This window comes from Apteryx rowi, unplaced genomic scaffold (assembly GCF_003343035.1).
Source record: "Apteryx rowi isolate R43461 unplaced genomic scaffold, aptRow1 scaffold_206, whole genome shotgun sequence".
NCBI classification, from domain to species: Eukaryota; Metazoa; Chordata; class Aves; order Apterygiformes; family Apterygidae; genus Apteryx; species Apteryx rowi.
The window spans coordinates 1,389,073-1,408,770 of record NW_020448375.1 but is presented as its reverse complement, the minus strand read 5'-3'; the positions used below and the strand labels follow the sequence as shown (position 1 = coordinate 1,408,770).

At 37.0% G+C, this 19,698-nt stretch overlaps 1 long non-coding RNA gene across 2 annotated transcripts; it reads right to left on the bottom strand.

The window, feature by feature from the left end:
- Positions 1-7,584: 7,584 nt before the first annotated feature.
- On the bottom strand, positions 7,585-19,692 carry LOC112965206. Of its 2 annotated transcripts, XR_003253211.1 has the most exons (4): positions 19,588-19,692; positions 18,961-19,044; positions 11,743-11,799; positions 7,585-11,354 (listed from the first exon to the last, which is right to left on the bottom strand). It is a non-coding gene; the product is annotated as an uncharacterized LOC112965206 (long non-coding RNA). The 2 variants fall into 2 exon arrangements; XR_003253210.1 differs by having other exon boundaries at positions 7,585-11,799.
- Between the last annotated feature and the right edge of the window lie 6 nt (positions 19,693-19,698).

The following is a 19,698-nucleotide window of genomic DNA, read 5'->3' as shown; positions in this document are numbered from 1 at the left end:
CAAGGATGCTATTTCTCAAAGCCAGACCAAGCTAGGATTCATACAAGACACTTATTCTTTGAGATGAAGCAATTGCATATCCTATTTTAAAAGATACCATTGCAGTGATTTATGTCAGCACAAAAGCTGCCAAAAAGTCACAAGCCAGCTGACTTGAATGGTTGCTCTAATATCTTTTGATTTGACAGCTGATGCAGCCTTCTCTTAAACAAATGAGGCTTTGAATAAAGGGCATGTTAGCAAAAAGCAAAAAATTGCAATAATTGAGCACTGTCCACATTAATTCATCCTGTTATCACAATGATTGGGGATTATTTTTCACCTAATTTCTATCTCAGGAGGGAACTTTGCATGTTCTTCTTTGTACTCATATAGTATTTTAATTCTATGATTCCAAAGTGCTTTCCAGTCATAAAATCCTCCAAAATACTCTACAGGGATAAGGCATGTGTCTATTATTCCAGTTACCAAGTCACACAGTAAATTATTTGCCGAATCAGTAGTATAACCCAGCAGCGTTGATTCTCAGTCCATTCTGAATCCTATTGCTACAGGCATACTGCTGCATCATGACATCATTTTTTATTTTAACTTCCAAAAGCTGAATCCAAATTCATTGAACAAAACTTGCAGGATACCTGGCTACTTAAAGTGACATGCCCTAACTGAGAAACAAATCTGTGATCACAGCTGGTTTTGTTAGTGTTTAAAATGTATTTGCCTATGGATGCTGTATCTGATTAAGTACGGAGTAGTAGCATCTATTTTTAATATTCTTAGGAAGTTTTAAATACAGAGTCTGTATTTATTCTTTCTGCCATAAATAACATTGAGGCTTGAGGCTAATCGAATCAGCCAAACAGACAATTGAATGAATAATGCATATACTCGTTGGGCTCAGAAACCTCATTTCAGACCATTTTATTTGACCAGGAAAGTTACTTGGGGACTTGCACGTGCTTGCTTTTTTGTTGTTGTTGTTGTCATGGAGCCAAAAAAGCTACTGCTTCTTTAAATGTGTTAGCATGGCTGAGTGGGGCAACAAGGAATACTAGCTTTTTCCCTCTTTTTTCCCCCTGTTTTCTTTGTGAATCTTTTTCTTTAGAGTGTTTTTTCATTGTTTTTTGGGAAAACATTGAAAAAATCTCCCTCAAGTTCTAAAGTATATTTGGACAACAGATTTCCAGAAAGAAAGCATCAGTAAACAGCACAGAAATAAAAAAAGCTCTTGTGAAGGAGGAATGTTTTCTTAATTAGAACAATAAATTAAGAAGCTATGGCCCAAACTTTCAGACAAAGTATGTACAGGACATTTGTGTGTGTGTGTGTGTCTGTGTGGTGGTGGTGGGGGGGAGCAATTTAATGATATTTAGAGCCTCAAGGAAGTGCTAAAATGCCTTGGCCTGAAATTTGAAAATCATACCACTTCTGAGGTGGGTCTGGATGCCTAATTTCAGCTTGCACATTATGTACAAAGGGGCAGGTTTGAATTAAATAACCTTGTAAGAACTGAGCCTAGGACATGACACTCAGGTCATTATTCTGAAGACTCTGAAGATAACTGGAAGAATATCAAGGAAAGAAGGGTTAGGTCGGAGGAACGCTGGAATTTCTAGTTGCCTAGAAAGTATTTGCAATTCCTAATATGTTGCATGCCTTGACAGGAGCTTCTGCTACTATTTGATAGATTCTCATGGTAGAAGAAAGACAGATTGGGAGGAATGGGAATAAGGTTAAGGAAATGTGGAGCTGGGCAGAGAGACTAAACTCTAAAAAAAATAAGCTTGCAAAAGATCGTGAGAAGTTGGGAAAAGGAAGAGATCATATTATCTCTTTCCTGTCTTGCTCAACCTGTTTTTAAAAACCAGTAGTGGTGGATATTGCACAGATGACCTCAGTGAGTAGTCTATTCCCACACTTTATCCAAACAGTTAGGATTTTTTTTCTTTATGTTTAATCTAACTCATTATTCCTGCAATTTAAGTTCATTACTTCATGTCTTATGCGGGAGAGAAGAGCTGGGATTGTTTAGCCTCAAGAAGAAAAGTCTTGGGGGAGATCTTATCAGTGTGTATCAGTACCTGATGGGAGAGAGTAAAGAAGACAGAGCCAGATTCTTCTCAGTGATATCCATTGACAGGATGAGAGGCAACGGGCCCAAATTGAAATACAGGAAAATCCACTAAAAGATGAGAATTTTTTTTTTTTACTGTAAGGGTGATCAAACACTGGGACAGGCTGCTGAGACCTGTGGAGTCTCCATCCTTGGAGATATAAAAAACCCAACCGGACACAGTCCTGGGCAATTTGCTCAAGCTGACCCTGCTTGAGCAAGGGGTTGGACCAGATAATCTGCAGAGGCCCCTTCCAACCCCACCCATTCTGTGATTCTGTGACAGTGGACAAAGAAAACAGCTATTCTTGTCTCTTTTCCAGCAATCTTCCTGTATTTCAAGACTGTTTTATCTGTTTACCAGGAGTCTTCTCTAGCCTAAACCATCCTAATTCTTCAAATCATAAATCACAACTTCTAAAACTCAGATTATTCTTGATTTTCTTTGGCCTATTTTCAGTTGATTCATATCATTTGTGAAATGGCTGTGTCAAACAGAATATACTACTCCCATTGAGGTCTTACTGGTAGTAGAGTAAAAGGATTACTGCATAGGTCTTACATATAATGGTCCTGGCACTCATCCCAGTATAACTGGATTTTTTTTTTTTTTTTTTTTTGTAGCTGGTTGGTGCTGTTGATTTATATTCAGTTTGTGATCTAAGATTACTGCAGAACTCCTGATTAACCAGTTGCTCCTGATTCTATATTTATACAGATGATAATCCTTCTTTGAAATTTTTCTCTTATCATTCACTTCATTCACTTCAAAATATTTCTTCAACTTGTCACAGTAATTTGTAATGGAATACTGATATCCAGTGTGCTTTCAGGCCCTCCTTGCTTGCTAATTTACTAAGTATATTGGTTATTCCATCATTTGAACCACTAGTAAAGATAGGGAATAGTACTAAACTCAGGATTTAACCATTAGTAACCACTCTACAAGAGAAATTTCCCAACTATTTCTGTATTTGCCTTAGAGGAGTCTTAACCAGACCATATTTCCTCAGATAATTATAAGAAAATCACAAGAGACAGGCTCAAGAGCCATATTAATGTCAATATATACCCTATCTGCTACTTCATTACTATCCCCAAGGGCTACTAGATTGTCATAATAGGAGAGTATATTGATTCAATCTTAAATTCATGTTAACTGTTACTTAACCGTTCATTGTCTTGTAGGCATTTGAAAGTAGACACTTTATTTTTTTCTGTTCTTTTTTCAGTTAAGAAATGAGGCTGACTGATTTAAAATTCCCTGGGTCTTCCTTCTTTTCCTTTTTCAAAGCTAAGGATTGTGGCACAGATTCAGCAATACATATAAAGTCATAACCCACTGCTTTTGCAAACATTGGGAAAATAATTGTAAATTAGAAGCCCAAATACTTTTTGTGCTTTCTAGATCCTAGGTGAGCCTCTGTTAGTTTTCAAAGATCATCACTTACGTGCAGAAGGTTATCATGTATCCATCTGATCCTACCAGGTTGATGGGATACTGTAGACCCCCACAATAACAACACATGCTTGTAATTTTTCCCTTTGATAATTACCTACAGACTTGGAATAGATCTGTTTCCTCCTACATTTTATATAGCGTATCTGGCAAGCCTATGGTGTCTTCATAAATGAAATTAAATCTTCAGTAGACCACATAATGCTGATTAATATAATTCTGAGATAAACCTTACTCTAGGAATGGCAGGAATATTTATGCAAGAGAAAAAATCTCCCAGGAGAATCTGTAATCATAAAGGATTCAAAATTACCATTGCCTTAAACATATGTTCAGAAGGACTGTAGAAGTATAACAGTAAAAAAACTTCTTTAAATAGTTAAAGCCTTGCAATTCTTTGTATCTCTTTTTTTTTTTTTCCCTCCCCCAAAAGAGGTAACTGACTATAAGTACTTTCTAGTACTTTTTAATATTTTGTTCAGGAATGTCTTTGACCAGAAACATCTTCTGGTAAAGCTGAGTCATTTATGTAGCTAAATATCAGTCATAGCATTCTAATTCTTTGATATATCACACACAGTCTAGAGACAACCCTAAAATATTAATATTCTAGGATTGCCTCTGGCTTTGTCACAGATGTTGGATATAAAGCTATTATAGATATGTAGTAGCTACATTTCACACACACACATACACACATATCTGTTGTAGCGTAATTAAAATGTCAAACAGAGTGAAAAGTATGTTGGCCAAGTGTTATGAATGGCTCTGATTCCACCTAGGCTTCTCACTGGTATTCCCCTTCACAAATGCAAATGCTCCCTGACTCCAGGGACAATACAGAACTTCCTTGATTTGTGTGAGGTGTAGTCTTAGGTCAGCTTTTTTCTTATTTCTATAAAAATATAAATCACACTTTCATTTATCTGTATACAAATACAGTTATAATCTCTTCCACCAGAGCATTTTAAAACACTTCACACATATCTGTATAGTTCAGCTATAATACCCCTGTGCAGCAGGGAAGTATTACCTTTAGTCATTTATGTAAACTGAGGTACAGAGAAGTAAAAAGTAATTTATCCAAGGCTAGAGAGATAGGACAAGGATCCAAATTTTCTGATTTTCAGCCCTCTTTTTTAATTTCATGTCTATTATTTATTGCTAGGTTCTATAATGACCTACGTATCATTGCACAAGAAGTGCAAAGCCAGCAACAAACACTATAGCCTCTATATAACAATGATCATCTATCCTAGTTATTCAAATATAGAACATTTAATCTCTCAGGAAAATAAAGTTCTTTTAATCTTCTGGTTTAGCCCTTTGAGAGTCATAAGAATTCTAATTACCAGTATGGTACTTAACTGTGCATCAAGTGCTTGAGGACTGCAAATTCTAGACATGCCTTTTTTATCCACAAGCCACAGATGAAGGAAAAGCTGATAGCGTTTTTTGACCTAAATTATTCCCTAGCAGCTACAGATTCTGCTCTTGGCAGAAAAAGATTCAGTGTCACTCTCAGAACTTTATATATCCCTAATCTTTTCCTAACAAATAGCGATGAGTTTATCTGCAATATAAATGCAGCTTTAGGTGGAGGTTCTAAAAACATGACTTCCGTTAGAGAGCAGTAGGTATGTCAGTCAGGGTTTTATTACGGTTCTATATGCCTACTAGAATACATACATTGGCTATGTTAAAAATAATCAACTCTTTAGCCAATGTAGCTGTGTTGGCAAATGTGGTTTTGATACAGCAAGGCTTACAGATGACTGCTCTTATTGCTCCAACTTATGTTATTTGCCAAGGTGATGTAACTTATGTCAGTAGGAAACGCCCTCCTGATGACATCCTCTGTGTCTCATCACAGGGCGCTGCTGCTCTAAGTACCATGGGTACATCTTCATTATAGCATTTCAGATTGGCTCAGGACTATACTCTTAAGCAATTCTTCCAGTCGTCCCCTCCTGTTCATATCACAGGGCAGTTTTAGAGCACATTAACTGGACTCCTTTCAGCTGAAACCACTCCAGGACTGCATCTAACATGCTCCAGTTGCCAAGGACTCTATAGGACAAAACTGGAGCTAATCTGAAGTAAAACTCGTGAAATGTGCACAGTGCAGATGTTGGATCCTCAGCACCAACTGCTTTGTTCTTCAAATCCTTTCCCATTGTGCTGCGCTGCTTGCTAATGTAGACATAGTTGCCATTAGTGTATTCTTTGTAATATAGCCATGATCTAATTCTGCATTGCTTGGCAACTCGTAATGAAGTGCCAAGTGAATAGCACTGAGGTAATCCTGACTCCATAAAATCAGGCTTCTTATGTTCAGTAAGGAACAGGTTAAGTTTACTGTTACTCTGGTTACTGTTATCTGGAGGCCAGTCTCACTAACAATATTTTAATAGGTTATTCTACAAGTGGATTAGTTTCCTGAATCCAGATCACAATTTGCTGCACAAATGCTCGTGGCTATACAATGCAGGCATGGTACAGGAATAGAAACACACAGCTGGGGAGGAGGAAATGATTTTTTAAGCCGGCTTTAGCAGTATGGCTGCTGAATGTCACAGCCTGTCAAACCTTACTCTGAAAAATTCCTCTGGAACATCATTTGGGGTAAGGAGAGGAAAATTTGACCCCTAATAAATTTACAGCATAGGCTTTTGCTACAACTATATAAATATATATGCTATTTTAAAAACATGTTAGTGACAGCATGTAAAAATGAGTCAACTAGAATGATAGAAATATTCCATATTATAATGTAATAATCAAATGGAGTACAGAAGTATGTTTTCCATCACAACTTAGTGATACTTAAATCCTGGAGTGCTGAGATCACTGGCTTCCAGGCTGATCAAAAATTTCTTATTATCTTATATTCTACCTCTTAGACATCTATTTCTGTTATTGTTCCTTTTCTTTTGTAATGGTTTTAAATGTTTGGAGTCTGAATAGACATTATGTTCTGGCTTTGTTCAGCACCTAGCACAGTGGAGTCCTGATCCATAACTACAGTTCCCAGGCACCACAATAATGTAAACAAGGCATAATAAGGAATAAATATTGTATAAAATACACAATAATGAGTGCTGCGAGAAAGGGGAGCAAGGGGAAAGCAATAAAAAAGAAAACAAGGAAAGCTAGACTTTTCTTACATTTATTTCCATCACATCACTGACAGAGATTTTTGCACTGAATAACTAATACACTTCTTTTTCATAGTATAGCCAAGAACAGGGTGAAAAGTGTTAAAAAGAAAAGTTAACATGCCACTATTGCTACTCTTCAGGCATTATTTGATGCTTAGCCTTAACAGTATTCACAGCACATAAAGTTCTGTTATGCCAAGAATAGAATACATATAATTTTCTATTTTGGTGAGCCATACTATCAAATTGCCTCAATGCTAAGAATTTGAGTAGTCATATTCATAAATAAAAGATAGAAAGTACGATACATTTCAAGGAAAAAAATAGATCCAGTGAACTCAAATAAGACTACAAAGATAACTGAATGTTTTTTGTTTCTATAATACTAAATTAGCAAAAACAAAACCAGGGAAAACAGAGCTACTTACAAATTTGACTCAAATTGGCTGAATGGTATTTGTTAAAAATGGACTTTGTTTTTTTTTTTTTCCTAAAAGACATATTAAGTTTCAGAGATCCTAAAAATTTACTTTTTATCCTTTCTAAAAGCAAAAGTTTTGACTTTTTTTTTGAAATGTGAACTATTTTGCTCTTAAAAAAGCAACCTAAATTAAAAGAAAAAAAGTGAGGTAAACTGTTCCAAATGATAGCAAAACACTTAATTTGCTGTCAAACTGTTTTTTTAGTTTTATTTTGCTGAATATTATCATTTGAATGAGGTGACAATGGATTTCCATCCCGTTTTTATTAAATTTATCTTTCTCTGCTCCCAACACATTGAGTTTAATACCGTTTCTTAGAAAGAACCCACAACATGAAATCTTTGAAAAATTTCTGTGAAAGCCCAGACTCTGACCTCATGCCGCCCTAATAAAGACACATATAGTTGTGGGGAAGCCTATTTTAGAAGCACCAACACTGAACCTTTGATCAGAGAAGAACTGGTATATATGAGATCTAGAAAGTTGCCTGTAAGGCAAAAGTGCAAAAGCCCACACTTGGGAAAAATGAGCCTGCTGTGTAGAAGATTTCCTTCATGATTTCTGGAAAATGGGGTTAATGCTCTATCAGCCCTTAATCAACAAAAAGACTGAAGCGGGGCTACAGAACAAAAAGTAGAATTTACTTGGTGAAGGACTTTCTGTTTCTGAACTCTATCTTCCTACAAACCTACTGGAAAAGCAGTAGGCCTATGTGATCAGACAGTAAAAACTATTAGAATCTGTTGTAAATTATTTGTGAACTTTATTAAAATGACTGTGAAGACTGACCTGTCATTTATGATGGAGAAATGTATGAAGTAAATCTGGCCTTGATATTGGCTACTGTCATCACATATGTAATGTGTGAAATTATATTGCTGTTCTTGTTGTTAAGAAAACTAACTTACATCATATGTATACAATTTATTAAACATTTTGCCATTCAAATACTATTAAACAGTCCCCCAGACAGTATAAAAAGTATTTTAACTGATGAAAACAGACCAACAACACAGTAAAGCCAAGGAATCATTACATGAGCGATTGCACTAGTTTGCCAGTCTGCAAAGTGAAATTTGTAATTGTAGGATAAAATAAAAGAAAACAAAGAAACCATAGGCAGTCAAAACATTCTCATTTATTTTTGCAAATGGTCTCATTGATTTGATCTTAACAGTAAGTGCAAAAGAGAGAAATCAATACATTACCCATAAAGCATACAGCATATTGCAGACGTTAGCTATATGCACATTGCTTTAAAGGGAAAATTACATTGTTTTCCTATGGCTTGATTCAAAGCTTGATGAAGTTAACAGAAACATTTCCATTGGCAACTAAGAAGTTTTCAGGGGAAGAAGGAAATACCAGAGTCCCTCTTCCTTTAGAGATAACAACTACGGCTGTGATATGCAAATGTTATTCCAGTGGAAAGAAAGTTAAAAATATATTCAGACAAAAATTCTCATGCTGAACTATTTTCCAAACTTCTTGAGAAGGTTTTCACGTTGCTGTCAAAAGCTAATACTGATGCCTGTAGTTTTGTATTTTCTGTTACAAAACATAAAATGCAAGCATTCTTCAGAGTATTAAATATTAAAAACACATTTGCAGGTGCTTCAGAAGTACTTTGGTGACAACTATTGGCTGTCGCAAACAAATCTCTTTTCACCTGCTAATCAATCTGCTAATCAGAAGAGCCTACTGTGTTACTTTTGTTCTGAAGAGGTTACTTCTAAAAGCAGACTTTCAGAGTATCAGTTTAATGCATAATATAATCTCTAAAAAATACATAAAAAACATTAAAAAAAATTTCAGCAGAAAAAAGTCATCTAAGAGCCCTTCCTGCACCACAGTTTGTTAAACATCTTACACAGTTGGGGAGCTGCCATATCAGATAAGTAAATATGTGATTAAGGATTAAGTAAATTAAAAAAATCTGCTTGGAATACTGTAAGCCTTCATCCATGGATATGCTTTCTTAAGGGTATATAGCATCACGGATTTATTATTCAAAGTTCTTTATTAGTAGGATCACATTAAAACTATCTGAGCTACAGAAACAGGCAAACTAGTTTGTCTCGTCTGCAAAAAAACAACTTGCAAGAAAACCAGCAGGCACAGCAGGAGGCCAGGACTAAATGGGAAGCTCCTAACTGAGCTCAAATGCAAAAAGGGAGCAGTGAAAGTGGGCACGGGCTACCAAGGAGGAATACAGAAGCATTGCCTGGGCATGCAGGGATGGAAATAGAAAGGATAAAGCTCAGCCAGAACAAAAACTAATGAGAGGTGTGAAGGGTAAAAATAAAGGCTTCTGTAGCTACTTTGGCAGCAAAAAGATGACCAAAGAAAATGTGAGCCTGCTGCTGAAAGTATGGGCAACCCTGCGATGAAGGACATAGAACAGGCTGAGGTATTCAATGCCTTTTTTGCCTCCATTTTTACTGGAGGCCTCCCAAGCCTCTGTGTCTAACAGCAAAGTTTGGGGCAGAGAAGTACTACCAGTGGTAGAGGACTGAGTTAGGGACTACTTAAATAGACTGGATATACAGAAGTCCATGGGACCTGATGGGATGCATCCAAGAGTGCTGAAGGAGCCGGATGATGCCACTGCAACTCTGCTTTCTATCATCTTTATCACAGCACTTGACAGTTCTGTACATAGCTAGACTGAATATACCCTACGTGAACAAAAGGGGCTGCAAAAATTATTTCTGCTCCTTGTTGTAATATACATATTCCATATGTATGATACATAAACTACATAAGTGATGGCTCAATCCCTCAGTCCAAAGCAAAGTAATAAATGCTTGTACCATAACACTTACACCAACTTCACTTAGGAACTGGTATCTTTGATAGCAAAAGAGGTAAGACCTGAATAAGAAAATATCATATGGGTAAACAGGAGTGCTTCAAATATGTTATAGGCAATACTGACTGCCAAGAAGATTGTTCTGATGTTCATCTGAAAGTTATCAGGAGCAAGAAAGCCTTTCCAAACAAAAAAACAATTGTTCCACCACTTCTTAAATCATTGGCATTGATAAATAAAGATCCTCACATTCTTTTACACTGTCATTTTCAACACTGATATCATTCATCTCAGGAAGAGTTGCGTATTTTTCCAATCCATCCAGTTAATTGTACTTCCAAGTATGGACTGTTGCTAAATCAGATTAGATCACTTCCCATTAATCAACATTTAAACTTGAAGTCAAGCTACAGGCAACCAGGTAATATTGAGAGAGAGAGTGAACGACTAATTGTCAGCCCACACATTTCCTTCCCATTAGCTTTTGTCAATGAATTGCAAAGATGCAGAATTCCTTTTCCACTTTTTTTCTTTTTTTGCTAACTAAAGCTGACAGGATCATAAAATATCTTCTCAGCTGTGAAAGGAAAACACACTGAATGTCAACAGAACACTACCCAAGGGGAAAAATCCCTGATCAAAGGGTGAACAAGGGCAAAACAAAGTCTATCCGTGAATTCCTGCAGGGAGCTCTGAATGATTTTAATGGCAATCTTATGCATTGCACTGCATCACTAAACTACTTGGAAAATGCATGCAGAATGAAGATGATGCTGGAAATGGAGGTGAAAAATATTTAGCAAATGATAGTCCAGACTACCAGGAAACAGAGGAAAGAGATGAGAGCTAAATTAAAGGGTTACATTTTGACCCACTGAGATATTCAGCACGTAGTCTTAAACCAGTTAAGTTCTGAAGCACATGCTCATCTTGAAAAATGTCTATGTCCCATTAAATATATTTAATTTATACATCTAAAGTCAAGCATACGCTTAAATGCCTTTCAAGATTGGATGCTCAGCACCTTCCAAAATCAAGCTCTTGGCTGGTCTTGAATATGAACATTTAAAAAGGACATTTTTCATTTCAGAATGTCCTTGAGTGACATGTTTTGTAACATAAATAACAGGTATATTTGAATAATACATTAATGTAGAAATATTTCATCAGAGAGAAAGCAATCCTTTTAAAGAACAGTTTGAAAGCAGTGCCATTCAATGATAAGTAGTTTAATGATGATTGGTATATCTTTTTATTTGTCAGTTGAAGAGGCTTACCTCTCCAGTGGTCCATCCTCCTCCATCAGTAGAGGCTTCTGTCCTCTCAGCTAGAGTGTGTCAAAAAAACCACTTGATTTGGCATGATAGAGGGGAAGCAGAAACCTCTGGCAGAGGAAGGAAACTCCTAAAATGGATCTGCCACTGACAGAATGGACACATTCTGGAAAGCTCAGTCCTCAGCTGCTAGTTCCCATTCCCACTCTACTGTTGTGACAAATGCCAAGTCAACTGCTCATGCAGTCACTCTTTAACTGAGGGGGTGGAATCTGTAGCAGAGGGCAGGACATCTTTTTTACTGTCACTTTCAAATTGATTATCCTTTGTTCTTACAAACAAAATTAATTATCTTAGTTAAAAGTCTCTACAGGTTTCTCAGATAATTAATTCAAAATATGTATAGAAGTTAAGTGTCACATGTAAAAATCAAATGCTTACATTTTCACCATGAAATGAGGAAATGGCAGAACTGGATATGAGGTTTACTTGCACTGTCTAGAACACAACAAGAAAATATTTCAGGCACACAGGTGTGTATATATGGTATCTAGAGGCTCAATTATCATATGAGCATTGATTTACTTGAAGGTTTGTAACATGCACTATGCAGCTATAATCCATATGTTTTTCCCTTACAATCTGCTTTTTTATATAGATATTTATACTTCTTGCACTTCAGCAAGACATAAAACCAGGCAGAGGAAAACAACTACCCATTGGCTAGATTCTAGTCCAGAATACACACAGTACTGAGGAGCTTATAGACCTGCTTTGATGATAAGACAGTAGGACACAGATGGGATGGTTTGTATGTACAGGCTGCATTTTTGTTTTTTCCTGTTTCACTTGTGACTGGCAGTGCAGATCATCTAAACTGATACCAGCATTGTGTGTAAGCAGTATCTTTTACAGATCTACAGGGGAACTTAGTAGATTAAATTTGTATGCTCTTTACAGGGAAAAATTTCAAACCTGTCATCAGTGGAACAATTCCAATACAAAAGAGAGGGACAACTCAAGTTTCCATTAGCATAGATTCAAAGCCATCTCTCTTTCTCTAGACCTGTTTTTCCTATAAACTTCACAGTTGTTCTTCCTCCCATGAATCCCCTTTTACCTCACATTTCTGTTCTTCCTATTTTCCCTTACATTTTTCTCCCTGGAACCTCTCATTTTCCTTCCTCCCTAACAAAGTTATTTGCTCCCCTAAAACCTTTAAAAAATCCTAAATGCCTCTCCCGAAACAGTGCTGTTGAAAGAAACTGAATTCTCTAAAGAATAAGTTTCTAGTTTTTATAGGTGTGGGGAATAATTCTAAGTTGTTACTTATATAAACTAATAGTAAAGAAGAATCCTAACAATTAAAAATGACTTAAGGAACCTAAGTCATTTCACTGAGGTCAACTTTCTTCCATTCTGACCTTTAATGTCCCCTCTCTGAAAGGATCAGTTTCTCAAGCATGAGCAATCCTACATTTCCTTCTTAACCTTCTTCTCTTCATTTCCTCAGAATAAACTCAACGTCCTTGCCATGTCCTCAGGATTGTCATCCCCTCTGCTTTCCGAGTTCCTCCCTGTGTATCTGTGCTGTGGAACTGGTATTAGACTTGTTAAGGCTGTGGGCAGAAGTAAAGACGCAGTAGCTTCCTGTCCCACTCGCACATTATGTGATCTGTATTGCTATAACCTGGCTAGTCAACATGCAATTGACCCAATTAGTCATGTTTAAAAGCAGCTCTGCTTTTTCTACCACTATTTCTTTGGATTGTACCAATACCTACTGAGAATTAACTTCTCAAGAATCCTCCTCATCTCCCATCAGATCAAAACTCAGCCTCCAAGCACTTAAATCAGGCATCACACATTTCCTGTGAAAATGGGAATGCTGCAGCTACTACCACCAAGAATATCTTTTAGTTGTCAATTGCCAGCTTCCCTGCAGGATTAGCGTGACTTCTCTCCAGCAGAACTTACAGCGAGGCTTCTACTGAGCTAAGCAGTTAAACAACCTCAGAAGCTCTCTGCTGCTCCCCACCCTTTCCTCTTTAAGCAGCTAAAACTGAAAGACACAGCTTTCTTTGAAGGACATAATTTGTCTCTCTAACTGAAAGTTCCTGGTGTGCAATCTCCCACTGCAATCACAGCTCTGCTATTTGTTGATTCTGTACGAAATTTCACAATACCTTCTCTTCCTGGTTAGGCTTTATTTTCTTACACTGTAAATGCATTTTGCTTACAAGTGAGAAAGCTAACAGCATTACTCTGTTTTGCTAGGAAAGCTGTCTGCATCCTTCTACTTGTAAGAGTTTTTGTGTGCCTGCCTGCGTTCCTCCCCCTTCCTAATAATTTTTTTCTACTTATTTGCTTGATATGTATTTTTAATTCTAGTCACTGCACAAAAATAAAGCAAAAGTACAATAAGGCATACCTAATATTTATGATGTTCTTTCTTCCTTTGTGCAGATTCAGTTTAGATTTTGCTACAATTAACCAAAAGTTTTCTTCTTTTTTCTATTCTTACCTAATTTTTCCTATTTAAATGAAGTATTTCTTTTTAAATAAATGTTATAAAGAGCCAGGGTTGTTTCTTAAACCCTGGTCTTCTCCTTTGCATCATTCAGGCAGTAGAAAATGTCAGATCCTGGTAATCAGTGGCCAGACTGCCTGTAGAAAGCCAGAAGAGCTAGCTTTTTCACCAGCCATACCCTTCTCCCATGATTTTAAAAAGAGTGTCAGAAGAAAGATGCACAATAGACTGAAAACAGGATAGTGGAAGTCCATATTCCTGACATGATATTCTTGAAATACAAGTTGGAGTAACCATTGTGTTAAGGCTTAGGCTAGAATAGGTATACAAAATGAGGAGATGCATTTTTCCCTCTAAAACCCCCATTCACTTGACACAATGCAGAAGAAGATTTGATAACAAACTAAAAACCTTCTGCATGGTCCTGCTGCCAATACTGTTCAGGCATCAGAAATATTTTTTCACTCTTCCAAACCTGTTCACAGCTGTGTTGGCTCTATGTCCTAAGCCTATCCCTGCTCAGAAAGAAAGAAAGGATGGAACAAAAATAAGACAGAAGATGTTATTCCATGAATTCAGATGCTGCAGGCAAAACACACAGATGATGGGAGAGAAGAACAGAAAAACAAACAGAGAAGAAGAGGACGAATTTGGAAAAATGAAGAATTAAGAAAATAAGATGGAGAAAACTTACGCAGAGGAGCAAATAAAGGAAAGCTAAGAGAGTATATTTCAGAGAAACATTCAGCAGCTGTAGGTTGGGTTTTTTATCATAAATATAAAAGTATAACATATACTTCAGTATAAAGAAATTGCAATATTTTCTAAATAGGATGCATATAGGAGAGAAAGAGAAGCATAGGGAAAAAATAAAGGAAATGGCTTTGGGGAGAAGAATCTCAATGAAACATAAAGCCTTCATCTCTTTTGAATATATATCCTCTCCACTATACCTAATAAGAGTTCTAAAGTGAGGATCTTTCACATTTAATTTATACAGACATATTTTTAATCTGTGAGCATGACACTTTATTTCTAATCTCTGCTTCAATGTGTAGGACAGGCTTTACTAGCCTTAATGCATTGTGGAAAGGTCAAAACTGAATTTCAGGTCACTACTGCTGGCTGGTACAGCTGAACATGAAGTCTCATCCTGGCCACTCACACTGAAGCAGCAGTGTTTATCAGAAGTCAAATGTTTCTAGTAGCACTGCAACTGCAGAAAGACTGAGGCCTTATGTATGCATTTTATCAGAAAACATCTCATCACTAATATACTATTTTAGTTTCAAATTTTATAATTAATTCATTCTATTAGGTGTTGGTTTTCCAAAGAGTTTTGTTTATGCTGGGCCTATTTTCTGAAAATTAAGAATCTTTTGTAGAAAGTCGCCTATGAAGAAGGGGCAATATCTCCATTTTAAAGTTATTTTCAAGATACAGCATTTACTAGTATTAGTGTTGCAACAAAGATGCAAATCATGGGTGCTGGTCAAATCACCAGAGTTGCACTTGGAAAAAGGCTAGCCTTTAGAGAATAGATATCATATTTGAGCACTTCACATGTAAAAGGCTTGCATATTATTATATCCACTACCAAAATTGTTTCCCTTGTGTAACAATAATATTTCTACATGATGGCTTCATATTTTGCAGTCAATGAAAGATGTGTGTAAGTTTCATATATGTTTGTAGCACTATAGTCTGTGGCCACTGTGTGAAGCAGAGGTTGATTATATTCGACTAATACTAGCTAGATTGTTTGCCACTTTCAAGCAAACCAGGACCTAGGACAGCTACTGCTGAGGTTGTTTTCTGAAAAATAAAACAACAGCTATGGGAATGCCTTAAACAAGTACGGGCTACGAAAAGAAAAATATTCACATTTGAATGTTAAAACAATTTTTCTTCAAAGAGAGACCAAATACATTGTTCTGTATGTATATTCTGTGTCTAAAAGATTACTCTCTAGCTTTCTATAAAGTATTTTAAAAAGTGCCATAAGAATTACTAGTGCATCTTTTCATTCTTATTGATGTGACTAAAGTTAGGAGTGTACAAAGGTTACACAGTGAATGTGATTTCTGTAAAGCATAATGAATGTCCATGTCTCTTTTTCTCTGGCTTAAAAAATGAAAACTGTATTTTTTTCATATTGTGTTCGTCTGACTTGTTAGTAGTCAATGTATTTTTTGTTTTGATTTGTGTTCTACTCTTCTACTGTCCTTTGTCACCTTATTCTGTAAATAATTTCTCATAGGAAGATCTCTGAATACATTCTATATAGTCTCAGTGAACACTTTTGAGACTGTATTTCATAGATGAGACATTAAATTATACTTCTGCTCAAAAATATTTGGAATGAAAATTTTACTGGTAGTAAGCTTCTGATTGAATAGTTAACGTTCAATTACTCTTGCCTGCATTATACCTTTTGGCATTTTCATATTTTTAAAGTTGCAAAAAAGTTAATCCTAAAAATGTTAATAAATTTTCTTTACTAGTATCAAAATAAGCACTGTCTGAAATCTAGTGGGAACAATCAATATTAAGACTTTGGCCCATAAGATAAGTTCATATGTCTTTGCTGTGGAACAGGGCTTCTATAATTTTGGCAAAGTTCTAAAAATCAAATATCAGATAAGGACATTAACCAACAGGAAAATTTTAAGTTGAAATAAGGAGAACAACTATTCTTCTGACACATGAAGCAAGTTGCTGCTTCAAATTTACTAACTAGGAAGCTGGTCCTTGCAGACAGGATTCACGTCAGTAGATTTAATGTTTGCTTGGTATACTTCACTAGTTCTCTGCATTGATATAAACCTTTTCTTAAATATTGGAAACAGAAATACTAAACTTTTGTTTTACAGTCAGTCTTGTGCATCAAATGATAAGATACAAGATCACTTTAATAAAGCAGGATTATTTTTGAACAGTATTTGGATGACATTTAATTGGTGGGCAGAGTCACCAGTAAGTGGAATCCAAAGGACAGATATTCAAATTCATTGTCAACATTCCTTTTCCAGTGCAGGGTTATTAATAAATAAATATGCAAAAACTCAAAGTAATACAAAACACTTGGCAGCAAAGACCTTTCTTTTTTCTGACACTTAGAGAAGGCTTATCCTTTCCTCCCAGAAACTCTTCCTTAGTTATAATGACGAAACAAACAAGCTAATGAGCTTGACCTCTCCCATCTGCGTTTCCTGTGTGACACAAATCCTGTATCTAATTTTTTAGGTCTGTTTGGATGTGAGCATGCATCCAAAGATTCTGTTTCAGAAAGCTTCGAGAAAAGCATTGAACTTGATGACATTAAGCCTATGATTTGATTGCAACATTACTAAATCAGTCCTGAAACAATCTTCCCTCGTGTTAGATACTGATTCTGTAGACTGTCCTTCACTGACAGCTCTGTACAGCTATAGAATTCTCTCTGATTTCTACAGGTATCTGTGAAGAAAACTCTCAAAATGGAGGATGAAAGCAAAGCTCTTCAGCAAATTTCATTTTAAGTCTGAGCTTAAGTGCTATTTATTATGACAGGATTAATTATGTTACTTAACAGGGATGGACTTAAGTGTATAATAACTGTTAAGCAAATGTTGAAATGCAGTTGTAGTGAGCAGTGCACTCCTTCAAATGAGCCAAAGTTAAGATACTGAACTTTTGTTATCACAATAAGATCACAGGGTACTTTGACAAAAACAGTGATACTATTCATGCATTCTGCTTAAGGTCCAGTTGGGTAATCACAATCCCGCTAGGTAACTAATCATACTCTATACTTTAATCTTTAATGTCTTTACTAGAGAGAGTATTAACACTTTAAATATATTAACACTTATACTAGCATTTTTTCACTCAAAATTTTATGAGCTTGCTTTCAGACTCCTTCTTGCATTAAAATACCCTACTTCTTTTTAAGTCATATGTCATCACAGCCAAGAAGTTACACTGGTGTAACACTGGAGAAAAAGATCTGTTTCTTCTAAATGCCGCAAAACATGGATTGATTAATCTGAAAAGCAATCCTTTGTAAAAATTATGCCAACAGACATGAACACAAAGTAATACTTTCTACATAGAGGATAAAGTAGCTTCTTTTCCTGTGTTCTTTTAGTATATAATGAAATGAGAGGAAAGTAGCATAGCATAATGAATTTGAAAGACGTATAATCAGCACCCTTGGCTGTGGCTACATATGGCAGTACTAAGACGAGGTTTTGATTGCCTGTGTTTATTTCAATGCATAATTTTAAATATGTTCCTTCAAAGGAAATCTTTCAGCATCGGACCTATGGACCAATCCATCATTACACTTCATTTCTGTGTGTTTTATATGCCTTTGAAAATATATGACATTGTGCTTATGGGAAAATCAAGAAGAAAGTAATTCAGAAGAGATTTTGTACTTATTAAAATGCTGAAAAGCTATTTAAACTCTTCTCTTGCCTAGTACCTGCAGAGCAACCTGAATTACTAACATAATTCTGTCAATGACATTGGCTGCTACATACAAGAATCAGACAGGACAGCATTATTATGTTGGAAGCTGTAGGCCATTCACAAAGCATAGCATTTCAAAACCAGGATTTGTAGTCAAGAAAGGATAGTAAGTCTATTTTACATAACCGCCATGGGGAAAACATTAAAAGCAACTAGAATCTATTGCCAAACCAAACAGAACTGTTCCATTCATATCCTCTGTATTATTTTACATTTACTTAACCCCCCCCCAGCAACTACATCAGAGAGCTCAGATCCCATTAACATTTTTAAAAGAAAAATCATAAACTGTTTACATACAAAGCTATATAAAGCCTGGAAAAGAAATGAATTTTCTACAGACATTTGAAAAGTTAATCATTCTTTTCAGAAAGAGAGTAGATCAAGACAGAGAAAAAAATGAGAAAATTAATTTTCCAGTACTTTATAAAATTACTTACATGCACCACTAATTTTCAAGATATGCTAAAGATATTCTTTAAACTAAGCCGCTTCCAAATGCCTGTATGTATGGGATGTTTTTTGTCTATGCCCATCTCTACGTAAATTTAATAGGGAGTGGGACTCTAGCTCCTGTATAACACTGTAACAAACAAAACAAAAGCTCTGGAAACCTGTGGAGAAGAGACGGATCAGGCTGGGAAGGGTCTGTAGCAGTGAAGAGTTTTCTGGCACCACCAGACATTTTTCTGTATTGCCTGGAGAAGAGAGATGGTACAACTACCGTTTTATCTAGAGATTCTCTTTTCTGTGTAAATATGCAAAATCATAATGAAGCCTGTGCTATGGGGCTGAGATTTCCTTTCACCACTCTTTGATATGCTATACCAACTCCTGCCTGTTTCCTTCACTAATTATTAAAGCTACTCCCTTTTGGGAAAAGAAGAAAAAGCTTGGGGGTGCAGATTTGGTATCTAGCCCATCGTTTCGTCAGTAGCGGCTGACGGTAGCCCTGGGTGGCTTTGAGGGCTGTGCTGGAGAAGGCACACAGCCCTTCGGGGTCTGGGTCTCCTCCGGGCGCGCAGGCGTCGAGAGGGGCTGCCCCCGCTTCAGCGCCTAGCCCGGCCCCCCGCGCCGCTCAGGCCAAGCGCGGCTCGCTGCGGCTCTGCGGAGACGGCAGGAGCCCGCCAAACCGCTGCGCTGAGGGGAGAGGTCAGCGCGGCCCGCTCGCCGCCGCCGCCGCCGCCGCTCATGCCCACCCCGCCGCCCCGCGCCGGGGCCCGGCACCTCCCGCTCCTCACCGGCGACTTTGGCCGCCGACCCGGCGCCGAGGCCGCCGGTGCTGTCGTGTCGCTGGGGGTCTCGGGCTGTACCCCTTCCCCGCCGCGAAGCCGCCCCCGCTGAGCCGCGCG